This window comes from Mytilus californianus, unplaced genomic scaffold (assembly GCF_021869535.1).
Source record: "Mytilus californianus isolate M0D057914Y unplaced genomic scaffold, xbMytCali1.0.p SCAF_2, whole genome shotgun sequence".
NCBI classification, from domain to species: Eukaryota; Metazoa; Mollusca; class Bivalvia; order Mytilida; family Mytilidae; genus Mytilus; species Mytilus californianus.
In genome coordinates, this window is record NW_026262668.1 from 114,167,011 (window position 1) to 114,179,601 (window position 12,591).

A 12,591-nucleotide genomic window follows, 5' to 3' on the forward strand; every position below is an offset into this window, starting at 1 on the left:
GTGTTTTACTGTAGAATTATCAATTTCCGTAGCTCAATTAAACTAATATCATTTAGGTTAAAGAATTGGAATTCATGACGGGCCAGTATCAATATTACAATAAAGGCCGAGTGTTGATCAATATATACTTATGCATCCAAGGGTTATTCAACAAGCCCATCAACTTCAACTTCATCACAGATGGTAATTATTAAGAATGAACTAGTAACGGTGTTGAAATTATATATTCATGACCAATGCATAAGTAAAAAAAAAACACATTTTTTATGGCTGTCCTTCATCTCACCCATTAATAAGCCTTCAATATTTGATTTGAATGGCCGCAAAATAAACAAACGACAAATAACTCAAATGTAGTGTATATCCATGAGATATCAATGAATATATATCGTTACAAATTTAAAAAAAACACACAAACAAAACCATATTTAATATCTTTCAAATGAAAAACAAAAAAACATGCAAACTTGGACAAACATATACTATCATATGTAATCTGATTAAAATATGCTTCATATTTATTTAATTTTTCATTCATTTGTTTTATTTTGTAATTTTATTATTTTGTAACGACAGAAGGAACGTAATAAGGTATCCATTGTTACTATTTTTTTTTATTGTTTTGGCATTTATTCTTTTTTCTGTTTGTTTTATTTTGTTATGTTTATTATTTTGTCGATATAAGGAAATTCCAACAATTCCAACCCTTCCAGTCCTTCCGTCAGAACTAGCAGACTTTGTGATGGGAGAGGAAACTGACGGTGGTATCAGCGATACTACTTTTCCAACTACACAAGGCATAATTGATGACCTTACCCGCATAATTAAACCACTAAAAAAGGAGGCAGAATGTCAAACTACAGAGAGCTTTGTAAAAGAAATCACCACTATTGGAGATGATTGCAAAGTTTGCAATGAGGGACAGTTGACCCAGCGGGTTATTTGGGTTGGATGTAGCTGCAAGACAACATATAGCTACTGGGTCAATGCTCGTTGTATGGGGACAGCTGCCAAAACAAAAGCACCACTTTCCAAGATTAAATTTTTCTGTCCGAAGCATATTGCTTCGGCTGAATAAACTTTCTATATCAAGTTTTGTGTTCTTTAATTACCTTATCTAATCTGTCGACGTTCCTGCAAACTTGTAACCACATATTGTTGTCAGGTTATCCAGCGGGAATGAGTCGTTTGGTTTTCCGGTTATAATTCTCAAGAATGAAATCTCCCCCTTCTCCCTTAGACTCATTCCCACTTACACTGTAAGATTCGTTATCCTCAATGAACGCAAGAACTTCAGGCGGACATTGTACTCTGACAAATAAATCTCTTACGAATGTCTCCATGTAAAAAGACATGTTGAGGCCAAAAAAAAGTGGCGAAAATTTTACTTTTGCAGTTTGAATAGCAGCAGTATTATTTCGCCTGACCCCTGCCCTAAATACATGGAGTGCCAAACAGTAGGTAAATACTATTTCTGACATTAGAGCATAGTTTGGATTTTGGACACCCGACAACCACTTGAAGTATCCTACAGCAGACACTGGTGCATTCTTGTTCAATCTTTGCTAGGTCAATAAGCCCAACGTCCCATAAAAGCTTGAACAAGGCTTTAACCATATTAACTTCATAGTGTCCTTGTCCTGTAACAGAAAATATATACTATATAGTCAACATGCATACATATATATTTATTTAATGCGCTTGTTCAGAATCAATTTTATAATATCGTTAAGTTTATCTGCTTTTTCAATATTATTCTATATAATGTTGCATAAAACATTATTGTTGCTTCAATAGATTTCCTAACTTAGATTAGGCGCTATGCATTTGCAGCAATTCAAAATAAAATAAAAATGAAAAGCCAATTTGCCGAAAAGCAAAGCGCTACTTCAATGTTATAAAAAAAAATTAGCACACACTTGTGTACACGTACCTGGAAGTAATAGGATATTGTTGTATTTTCTGCAATTTTCTAGAGGTGTATTCTCGCAATGCCCTCTATAATTTCTGTGTTCTTCAAAGTCCGTTGAATTCTCGAATTCCATATCACACTCCGGGCAAACCATATGGTTGTCAATGACCTTGTTGCCAATCGTGTATGGAAGTGCGTCGCATCCAAGCACTGTCCATTTTCTTTCGATTTTGTCAAATCCTCTACGTGATCAAATACCTAAAGTACAAAGTAAACACAATAAAAAGACAATGATACACGAATCAAACTCTTTATATCATCATGGTAGTATTCAACATTTTGGCCTATCTTTGTAATAATTAATATATTACATGGTAGATATCATATATATATTACATATAAAAAAGAAGATGTGGTATGATTGCCAATGAGACAACTCTCCACAAGATACCAAATGACACAGAAATTAACAACTGTAGGTCACCGTACGGCCTTCAACAATGAGCAAAGCCCATGCCGCATAGTGAGCTATAAATGGCCCCGAAATGACAAATGTAAAACAATTCAAACGAGAAAACTAACGGCCTAATTTATGTACAAAAAAAGCCTCTTTCAACGTCCGATGAAAGAAGTAGTTAATCTAACAAAATAAATGCCTTTTCTACAGACTCGAAAGAACAAGGGTTCTCAAAACAAGGGTCTCCCATCACTACTTTAATTTTGTCAGCAGGATGTCCACTTCTTACAAAGTTGTATCTTAAAAATACAATGTCATATAATACAGTTTGTATAAAGAGAAATTTGTATTGTTAGATTAATATCGACCGCATCTTTTATAAAGCACTTGTTAACAGTTTGAAAACTCAAATGTTTTTGTAGTTATTAGAAAAGTCATATCTACCTATCGTGTGGGTCCATAGATCCAGCGCCTGAACTTTCCCCAACATTCCGATCTTCATGAGCTGTTAATAGATCACAGACAACTTTAAGTTGCTCGTCTATAAACTGGTTTCTGAAAGAAAAAGAATATGATCACGTCCATTCTATGATTTCTACTTTTAAAAAAAGGGTGGTATATATTATGGTACCAATGTTAGGCAGCCTGAAAATCTATGGCGATTTTTTAAATTTGATAATGTGATAAGTTCGTTTATGATTATCCATACCTACACTACTTTCCTAATTGAAGTTTTTAGTTCAGCAAATGTTTAGTTATAATTGTTTGTCCTTTCGTTTTTTCATAACCCGTTGTGTTGTCTTATAATATAAGAATGAGCAGATGTTGTTTGGAACAACGTTAAAATATCAGACGCAGCTTTATCCTTGGATGTTTCATCATACTTGAACCAATGTTTTGGTGAAAACTTGTCCTCCAATTGCAACATACTGTTTGGATTGGGTAACACATGAATCAGGTTTGTAATAACACTGCTTTCCGATTTGAAATCAGAAATAACTCGCCACTTTCTCTGTAATACCTGAAAAAAATGAACACGAGTTAAGATCCCTCATTTTAAATCATATATATATATATATATATATATATATTGAAAATAAAAACTGAAGGAAACTTTTGATGTTTTCCGAACGTGTAATGTGTTTTCCTCTTTATTCGTATATGCACATATCTAACAGGCATGTAAGTATATAAATAAAAGATCTATTATAATTGCATTGAGACAATTATCCACCAGGAAAACAAATGCAGGAGACGGTACAGCTTATGTTTGTGCTTATTAATAGAATACATACCTGGTTGTTATCAAAGAAAGTAACAACATCCACGTCATTAGGATACTGTAGTGCTTCTTTGCTGTACTCTTTGATCCAGTTGTTGACTGTGGTATAACTACCAGATGGGTGTCCAACTGAATTCAAAACTACTGCAGCTTTGCTTCCAGTTATGTAGTAGGTTAAAAGACTCTGCATGAAGCTAAGTGGTGATATAAACATTGAGTTCCTCATATAGTATATATAGTCTATACATCTTGCGGTTTCAAAAGCTGAGCTTTTTTTCGATGGGATGTCGTCAATTATGCCGTCGAGAAAGCTTTTAAGGACATAATTTCTGCTGGACACATAATCTGAAAAAAAAATTCAAATAGACCTTTACAAAACACGTGCTTTGATTACAAGAATCATTTTCAAACGTATTGGTATATATATATACCAGCATCAAGGCTCCTCTTTCATCCGATTCATAAAAATGCAGAAATTAATCGTTCTACATTTGTCCTGAATTTTGCAAATTCTGAGAGTAGAACGCAAACCATATCTTAAATATTTCCTCAAAGAACGCATTAGAGTTCCTAAATCTTACATTTTGACAATTTTAACAAATAACAAATAGATTATAGCGTTTTTTACATTTTTGTTCCTCCTCCAAATAAAGGGAGATAACTGTAATTGACAAATTGATACAAGTTAATCATATATTGATCAAGCTGATCTGCTGGAACGGTAACTATATTTTTGATTTTGTGAAACTAAATGATATAAAAAAAAATTTTTTTTCTTATTTCATTCTATAAGCATTAATAAGACCTAGTATATATAACTATACTGCATTCATTACTTACCCGTCACGTTGAAAGACTCTAGGTATTCGTCATTTTTGAACTTTGCAGCAATATTCTTTGAGTCCCCATAGATAAGTTTGTTTTGGCATTTACCAATGGCATGGGCTAACCTTTGTTGTTGTTCAACCGAACATTCATTCTTTTCTAGCAAATTTACTACACACTGTACTGCCTCTTCTGATGTATCGATCTTTGACTTTTTGGATGGTGGCAAATCCAGTTGCAAAAAATTCTGTTCTGCAAAATTGGCACAGCCCGGGCAAAGGAATGAGCTATGTTGAAAAAGGTCTCCTCATTGAATCAGGGCGTCTTTAACTGCCTTCTTGATTTTCTTAGCATTTGTTTTAACAATGTTACCAATTGTACTTTTTTTTGTATATTCGTCATGTCTATTGCAACTGCATTTTTTCCGTGATGCCATTTCAACTATTAAAAGTAACAAATGGAGGACATAAATTACCGGTTCTGTTGATATTTGATGATATTTTTTTACACAAATTGATAAGATTCTAACAATCATTCTTTCTATTCCATTAAAACTGGAATGAAACCACTATTTTTTTAATTGCATGAACATTTCATTTAGTAAATAGTACATTTATAAAATAAATCTTTATTTAGGGACTTATCATTTTTTACCTGGGAGGGCGGGCTGGTCATTTTGAAATGAAACATACAAAATTTCTTGATCCCCCTATAATATTTCACTATTTTTATTTGATCCCCCCATAAACATTTAAAATTGTGACCCCCCCCCCCCCTCTATTAAACATGCCAAAATTTTAACATGCAAAACACGTATGTTATTTCATGAAAATATTGAAAATGAAATATTCTCAGTGGATTGATTCCAAAAACACATTTGAGGGAAAATTGCCTTGCAATAGGGCTCTTCCATGAGGCCTCTTCCATGAATATTAGTAGGTAGAGCAAGCCAGTGCTTTGAATAGCTTTTCTGATTTTTTTTTCTTATTTCCTATATTGGGCTATTAAAGAAAACTTTATCCTAAGTAACTCTGTAAAAGATATACATTAAAAAGTAAACTTTTTGAAACAGTAACAACACATTATTTACTAAGAGGGATCTATTATATGTCCCTCTCTTGAACGTTGCTTTTAAAAACTTAAGTTTTACGTAAGGCCTTGTTGAAACCTCCATTGAGTCGCTAAACTTTTATATGAATAGTTCATGCTTACAGCTTGAACAATTCAATTACTCATTTATTGTCACATTTCATTCATAAATGTGTGATAGTAACCTCAAATTTTTTTTTTATTTGCCTAAAAAGTACAAAGAGGTAGAGCCAATTTCCCCTGAAATTTTTTCACAGAAGGGCCAATTTCAAAAAGTGCTGAAAGAATAAAATTTATGATAAAAACAAGAAATAAATATGTTTTGTGGTCAATATCTCGATTTTTATGTATTATGTTATGTCTGGAAAATAGTTAATTTAACCTCCAAAAAAGGATGAAAGTCAAATATGCGGAATTTACCGTGTTTTTAGGTGTTGGAAAAACAGGGAATCCCCCTAGAAGGACACTTCAAACCAAAACAAAGTTTTTTGTTGTTGTTGTTATTTATACAACTTTTCCCCTCAAAAATGAAATTGGTTTAGTGTGTCCTTAATACCTAAAAAACAAACTTTTTTAATAAAAAGTGGAACATCACTAAATTTTACCTATATAGCTGCTTAATATCAATTATGTTTTCAAGAGTCGCCGTGGCTCCATCGGTAGCGCTTAAAACTGTAAATATTGGATTGTTTTTAAGATGGGGTTCAAATCTCACGCTAATTTTTCTCATTTTTTATTTTGAAATATTAAAATGTTATGTTTCTATCACATTTTTTCGGATGTTTGTTTAATTCAAAGAGTCACACTGAAGTAGGTGCTTGTACATAACCAATAACACGAGAATTGATTATATAGATAGCAATGAAGCCCAAATGTTGTTTGTGTTATACACATAACGAAAAAAGGCCATAGCAGAAAAATTTCAAAACAACAAAAATATTTTTTCTAAATCTTGAACAAGAACGTTTTAGAAAATGGTATGATATGTAACAAATGCAGACAGTAATTTTATCGCCAATCAACCAACTGTGTAGATACTAGTACTGGCATTGTTACATTGTACCACCGTCCCTACACCGGAACCTAAGTCATCAGAAAATGAAACAACACCACAGAAAAAATCAATTACACTACCAATCGTGAATGTATTTAAAACATCAAGAAAGTGTTGAATCTGTATCACAACATAGGGTCGATCCATTTGGTACAATGCCATGCAGAAAAGACCAGATTACATGTGTTTGTTACGCAAACCGTTCTAGTACCAACTGGTGTAAGCTGTTGTCCGGTTCATATAGACGGTAAACCTTAAAAGCCGGAACAGTGTATAGATATAGATACATCCAGATTGAGGAAAACAACATCACAGTTAAATGCGTCCGATATTTTTTGGCTTCTTGGCATTAAAACAGAGACCGATCTTGAATCAGATTAGCTGATTTATATCAGATAATTAGATTATTAAATGTTTCTTGTATTTATATTTAACCCCTTTTTTAGGCGCCACTTAGGGGCATTCAGTTTTTTTATCTGTGCGTCCGTTTGTCCGTCCGTCCCTTCGTTCGTCCGTCTGTCCCGTTTCAGGTTAAAGTTTTTTGTCAAGGTAGTTTTTGATGAAGTGGAAGTCAAACCAACTTGAAACTTAGATCACATGATCCCTATGATGTGATCTTTCTCATTTTAATGCTAAATAACAGTTTTAACCCCAATTTCACGGTTCACTGAACATAGAAAATGATAGTACGAGTGGGGCATCCGTGTACTATGGACACATTCTTGTTTAATATTTTGTTAGTTTTAAGTTAAACGAAGCTGTGAAATACATGTACGCTACAAATCACCTACCAACATTAACACGCTAACTGAAGCACCATGTTTTTTTAATACAAAAATAATTTTGAATATCTATTAGTTGATAGTTCATATTTTAATGCTCCTCAGGGGCACTAACAAACAAAATCAATATTGGTTTTGATAAACCAAAAAAAATCAATAGTCTTGGCCTTGATTATTGTAGGAATACCTGTTCAAGGTATGAAAATAGATGATGTGACGTGTTTTTATATACTATAATTAGCATCTATCGGGCTATTTAAAAACATGATTTACCTAGCTAATCAAATGAAAAAAACTCACGGGAAAATGGCCCTACCTCTTTTGAGGGAGTGAGAGGCATAAATGGAACCAAAGCGATCGTGTAATGAAACAAAAAGATACATTAGTGTTGTTCATCATCTGAGAATCATCTGTTGTATCAATATTCAACTGTTTGTATGCAGATTAGATGAATATTTAATCATTTATTGGAGAATTTATTGAACCCCCCTTTTCCACATACAGAAAAAAACTTAAAACTTGACCCTCCTGCATTTTGACCAGCCCCACCTCCCAGATAAAAAAAATGATAAGTCCCTTATAATACAAATGATGTCTTTTACAAAATTATTATATATATATTATACACGTGTAATTATTGTTCAAACTGAATATACCTCGCTCAAATGCGTTTTAATCATAGGGCATTATGATACTTATGGGCTACCGTAACTACGATTCAATGTGCAAGATCAACGTTCATTGGCTATATCTTTGATCATGTGCATCGATGTACAAAAGCAAAATGGCGAACAGCGAAGGATAAAAACAGGCAAGCTCTTCAATTAAGTTAGCAAGGATAGATTTTATCAATTTATATGTGAAAAAATGAAAAGTACTTACTTCCGGCTAATGTAATTCGTCCAGTCGTCTCATGTACTGATGTAGGCATCTGAGAGAGAAGTTATCTACCAGTTTATATACCATGAGTTCACTAAAATTACCGCCAATGCACGGGAAAATGCGCTTTCACGAATCCTGACATTAGCAGCATAGATAATTAACATACCCCAGTTTTGTGGGATTTTTCATTCCCAGGTTTTGAAGGTAACCCCAGTTTCATGATGTAACCCCATATTATCTGACAAGAGCCCAACCTGTCTAATACAAACGTGGCTCAGCTGATCAAACTAAAGAAGATCTACATAACAGAGTAAATGTGTTTGAATAACAAACAAAACCATCGGGTTGTTAAAACTTACTCATGTAAAATTTTTACATATAAGTCGTCTAATCCATGAAAAAGTACTTGAAAACAGAAAGTCGAACACACCGTTCAATGAAACCCATATAAATTTCTTCCAAAAAGCCTTGACGACATCTTTACGCTTCAGAAATTGAAAATCATCTAGGGCTTTTAGTTTTTAACTTCTGATTTTTTTAACTGTCTTCGTACAATATATTTTAAAAGATCAAAAATCGGGGTGATCTCAGGGGCTCTGGAAGGGTAAGCAGATCCTTCTCCACATGTGGCAGCCTTGTGTCATTCAAGTAAGTACAAACCCGGTGTAAAGTCTTAATTCGGTACGTAACTTCGATAGAAATATGACGGGATTGTGGATTGTGGATACGACAACTGGAATATATCCGTCGTCATTTGTGAATCATATTTTCCAGATGGTTAACCAACTCGGGATAGCGTTCGAAAAATTTTCGAAGGAATGATTTCAACTTCACTACTTGGAACTCTTGGTTTGATAGCTTCTTTGTTAGCAGCATCCCTCTACCAAGAAAATCACGATTGCAAATGCAAGCGCTGGAATATCATATCACCTTGGATATGTATACTCCAAATGCTGACGATGATCGAATGTTGCTACATAGAAATGGAAATTTCACAATTGAGAAGCAGAAATAATCTCTTTTGTCGTAAAGTAACGTTCTCAAGCGACCCTCATTGTCAATTTCTTGATGTGAGTCTAGATATGAAGCAGACTTAATAACACTCATAACTGATTTCGTGAAGTATCATCTTAAAATTTAGTTTAAATTTGCACTATTTATGAGAGGCCAGTCAGTATTTAGAATTGTTACTAATTTGTCAGATCATCGGACGAAGAACCATTTTAACTGAAGAAGTGGGTATATCACGCATGTAGCTCTTGCTGTTTAAACATTTTAGAAATCTTTCTTGTTTTAATATATTATTTTCAGGGTTTTAGTTCTATTAACGACATAATATGTGAAGGGTTAGAAATTATATTTACATTATAAGATAAGATGTTTGGTCGATACCATTACATGTTTCAACATGCTTCGATACTGTCATGATTTATAACATATTTTTCTAAAATTCACCGTTGAGAAATAAGAAAAAAACTTTGAAACTAGGGACCAAACTCCCTCTGGCAAAGTTTACCTTAAAGATGAGTTTGGCTATTCTTGTTATGCCTACCAGTTCTAGATATTTATGCATCCCTGGCTTACAAATGTTTGGTTTTGAGAGTTCCTGGTGAATGTTAATCCAGAAAATCACTTCTGTAGTACGAAATTGTTATTGTCATATTGATAACAAATGTAAAATATTTTGGAGGCATTCAAACGTATGAGGTATCTGTAACCCTGTAATTGTGGCATTTGTGTTTTGTTCAGGGTTTACGCTGGCGTTCTCCATTTTCGCTTTTTGCGAAAAAAATAAAATTGTGGCCTAAAAAAATATAATTGGCGAAAGTGTTTTGCGAAATAATAATTATAGCAATTCAACAGCTAGCATGGGATCCTGGCTCACTGTTTGACATTAGACACTAACGCGAAGAAGAGATTTGGCCAGGATGCCATGCTATTCGACATCGTCTATCTTGTTTATTTTTTGTGTCTCTCTGACTTTCCTTATCATTCATCACACGTTTCGATCGTGACAGAAAATCAATAATCAGCTATAGTGCGTGATAACATTTTGTGAGGGAATTCGATGTTTGCCCTGCCACGGTTCATTTCAACGCACTTTATGATAATACCACTATACCAATCAGAATGAAATTTTTTGCAGTGTTTTAAAAAATGATTTTACTTTGTATCCATGTATAATTTGTGAAACATTAAATGTTTTAAAAGTCAATAAGTGTGTAGTCTTTTGAAGTCCAAACTTTCTATTGCCTTAAATACGCAAATGAAATTTCCGAAAACTATACCAATACAGAACGACATGTTTTTGAAATTATAGCAAAATTTTTGGTTGATAAATTTTTATTCGTTATTGCAAAAAATGAACTAAGAATATCTGTCATTTTCTCCCTATTACTTATTATGATGTGGACCGGTCATTGTTATTGAATCTTACGCATTTTGATTGGATTAAGTTATTATTAGTTTACCTTCAAACTGTTTATTTTTTTCATACACGTATATTGATTAAATCAGAACATGCATGAATGTATACAGTAACTTAAATGACCTTCAAACTGGACACTGGACAAGTCCATATTATTTTTTATCAATGAAACTAAAGGTATAAAAGGTAAAAATTGCCACTTCTTATATTTTCACAAAATTTTCCACATATAGAGTAGATAAATTATTTTTGAATAGCCTATACGGGAGAAAAAAAGAGAAAGTATACAAATCAGACGCTTTATTCCATTAAACAAATCATTTTTAGAAGAGAATTGCCGAAATACATTTTACGCACGGCTACGCCAGGTAAAATTATTGTTTATCTTAACAAAAAAAAAACATTTTTCAGTCTCATTATAATGTTATAATTACAAATAATCCCAAACAAAAGAAGTCGGTAAATAAAGTCAAAATATGTCCGATTTGTCTATTTTTGGACATTAATATTCAATACGATCGTTTTAATGTCGGATTTGTCAACAAAATCTTGTTAGGCACTATAATAGGATATTTAACACACTGTATCCGTACAGATTTAATGTGAGCATTTGCCTACCCAGTTTCCCAGCCTGGCCGTGACGGGTCTTACTACCAGAAAGTTAACCTTCCCCAAAAACAATAAACTAAGCAATAAAATATGTTAGTTATTGTTTAAAAAAATGTGTGGACAAATGGCTTAATGTGTCACTTAAATGAGTTGTTTTTACAACTTTTTAAGTACAGGTTAGTCTATTCAAAGGTATATACTATGAAATTTAGAGCGAGGGGATTGCTCAAAGCACGTAATTTCATAGTATATAATTTTCCATTGACTATCCAATTTAGCACATATTTACAACTCGAGTAATCTCGTATTTGGTCTATGTATATGTAAGAGAATGGTAATCCCTTTCTTCATGAAGTAAGGGATTATCATTCTCTTACAAACTTAGAATATTGTAAAGTGCTCAAGGCTCATCTGATCTATTCAAGAATTAGTTTCATTGTCAGTGCAATGTTTATAATTGATGCATGACTTCCTTTTTCGACATGTCATTTATGGATTAGTTTTAGTGATGTGAGGACTTTCTTATCATTTGGGAAATATTTAAAAAAAAAAAACAAATGCGTTATAGATACTAGGTGACACAACAGTAGAAGGAAAAGGTAGGAATTGTATGTTTCCTGATCGTGAGTATGAATGTAAATCATGTAATATTTTAGTGAGGAATTATCCTTTTTTTATTTACAGTTTAAATCAATTAATACATTTGAGTTACAACTAAATTTTATTTCACAGCCAATAATTTGGTCCGGCTTTTTACATCAAATACTGTTTCCTTATGTCAGGAAAATGTTCAAAAAAAATGCCCTTAAAAGTTTTTATTATGTTCAAAACTAAATTCCTGTTTTCTTTTATCGGAATACATGTATTGGAAATAACTATTCTCTCCAACCGCTGATCAAGTAATCAAAGTTTTGGAAAGCTAAAGATTTAGGTTATTTTTTATCTGAAAGATTTTTTTTCTTTTTTTTTGCATTGCTTTGGTATTGTTTAAATTTATAGTAATTTTAAGTTATTAATATTTTCATAATAACATTCACGATACCAATTTTACTGCACCAGTAAACTTCAACCTATTTTGAGATTTTTGTTTGTTTCACAATTCAACTTTTAGTCAGTTTCAATCACTCTGTGATAAATCCTTTCAATCTGATAAATGTGCTTCGGGGCAGTTGTAACTCATTTATAGAAACTCTTTGTTTTGAACTGTAAATAGACCCAAATAATAGGATAATCCCTTACTAAGAACATGATTCACATTCATTCTTCACAAT

At 32.8% G+C, this 12,591-nt stretch overlaps 1 pseudogene; it reads right to left on the reverse strand.

The window, feature by feature from the left end:
- Positions 1–613: 613 nt before the first annotated feature.
- LOC127727768 (uncharacterized) lies at positions 614–8,332 on the reverse strand (annotated as a pseudogene).
- Positions 8,333–12,591: the final 4,259 nt, after the last annotated feature.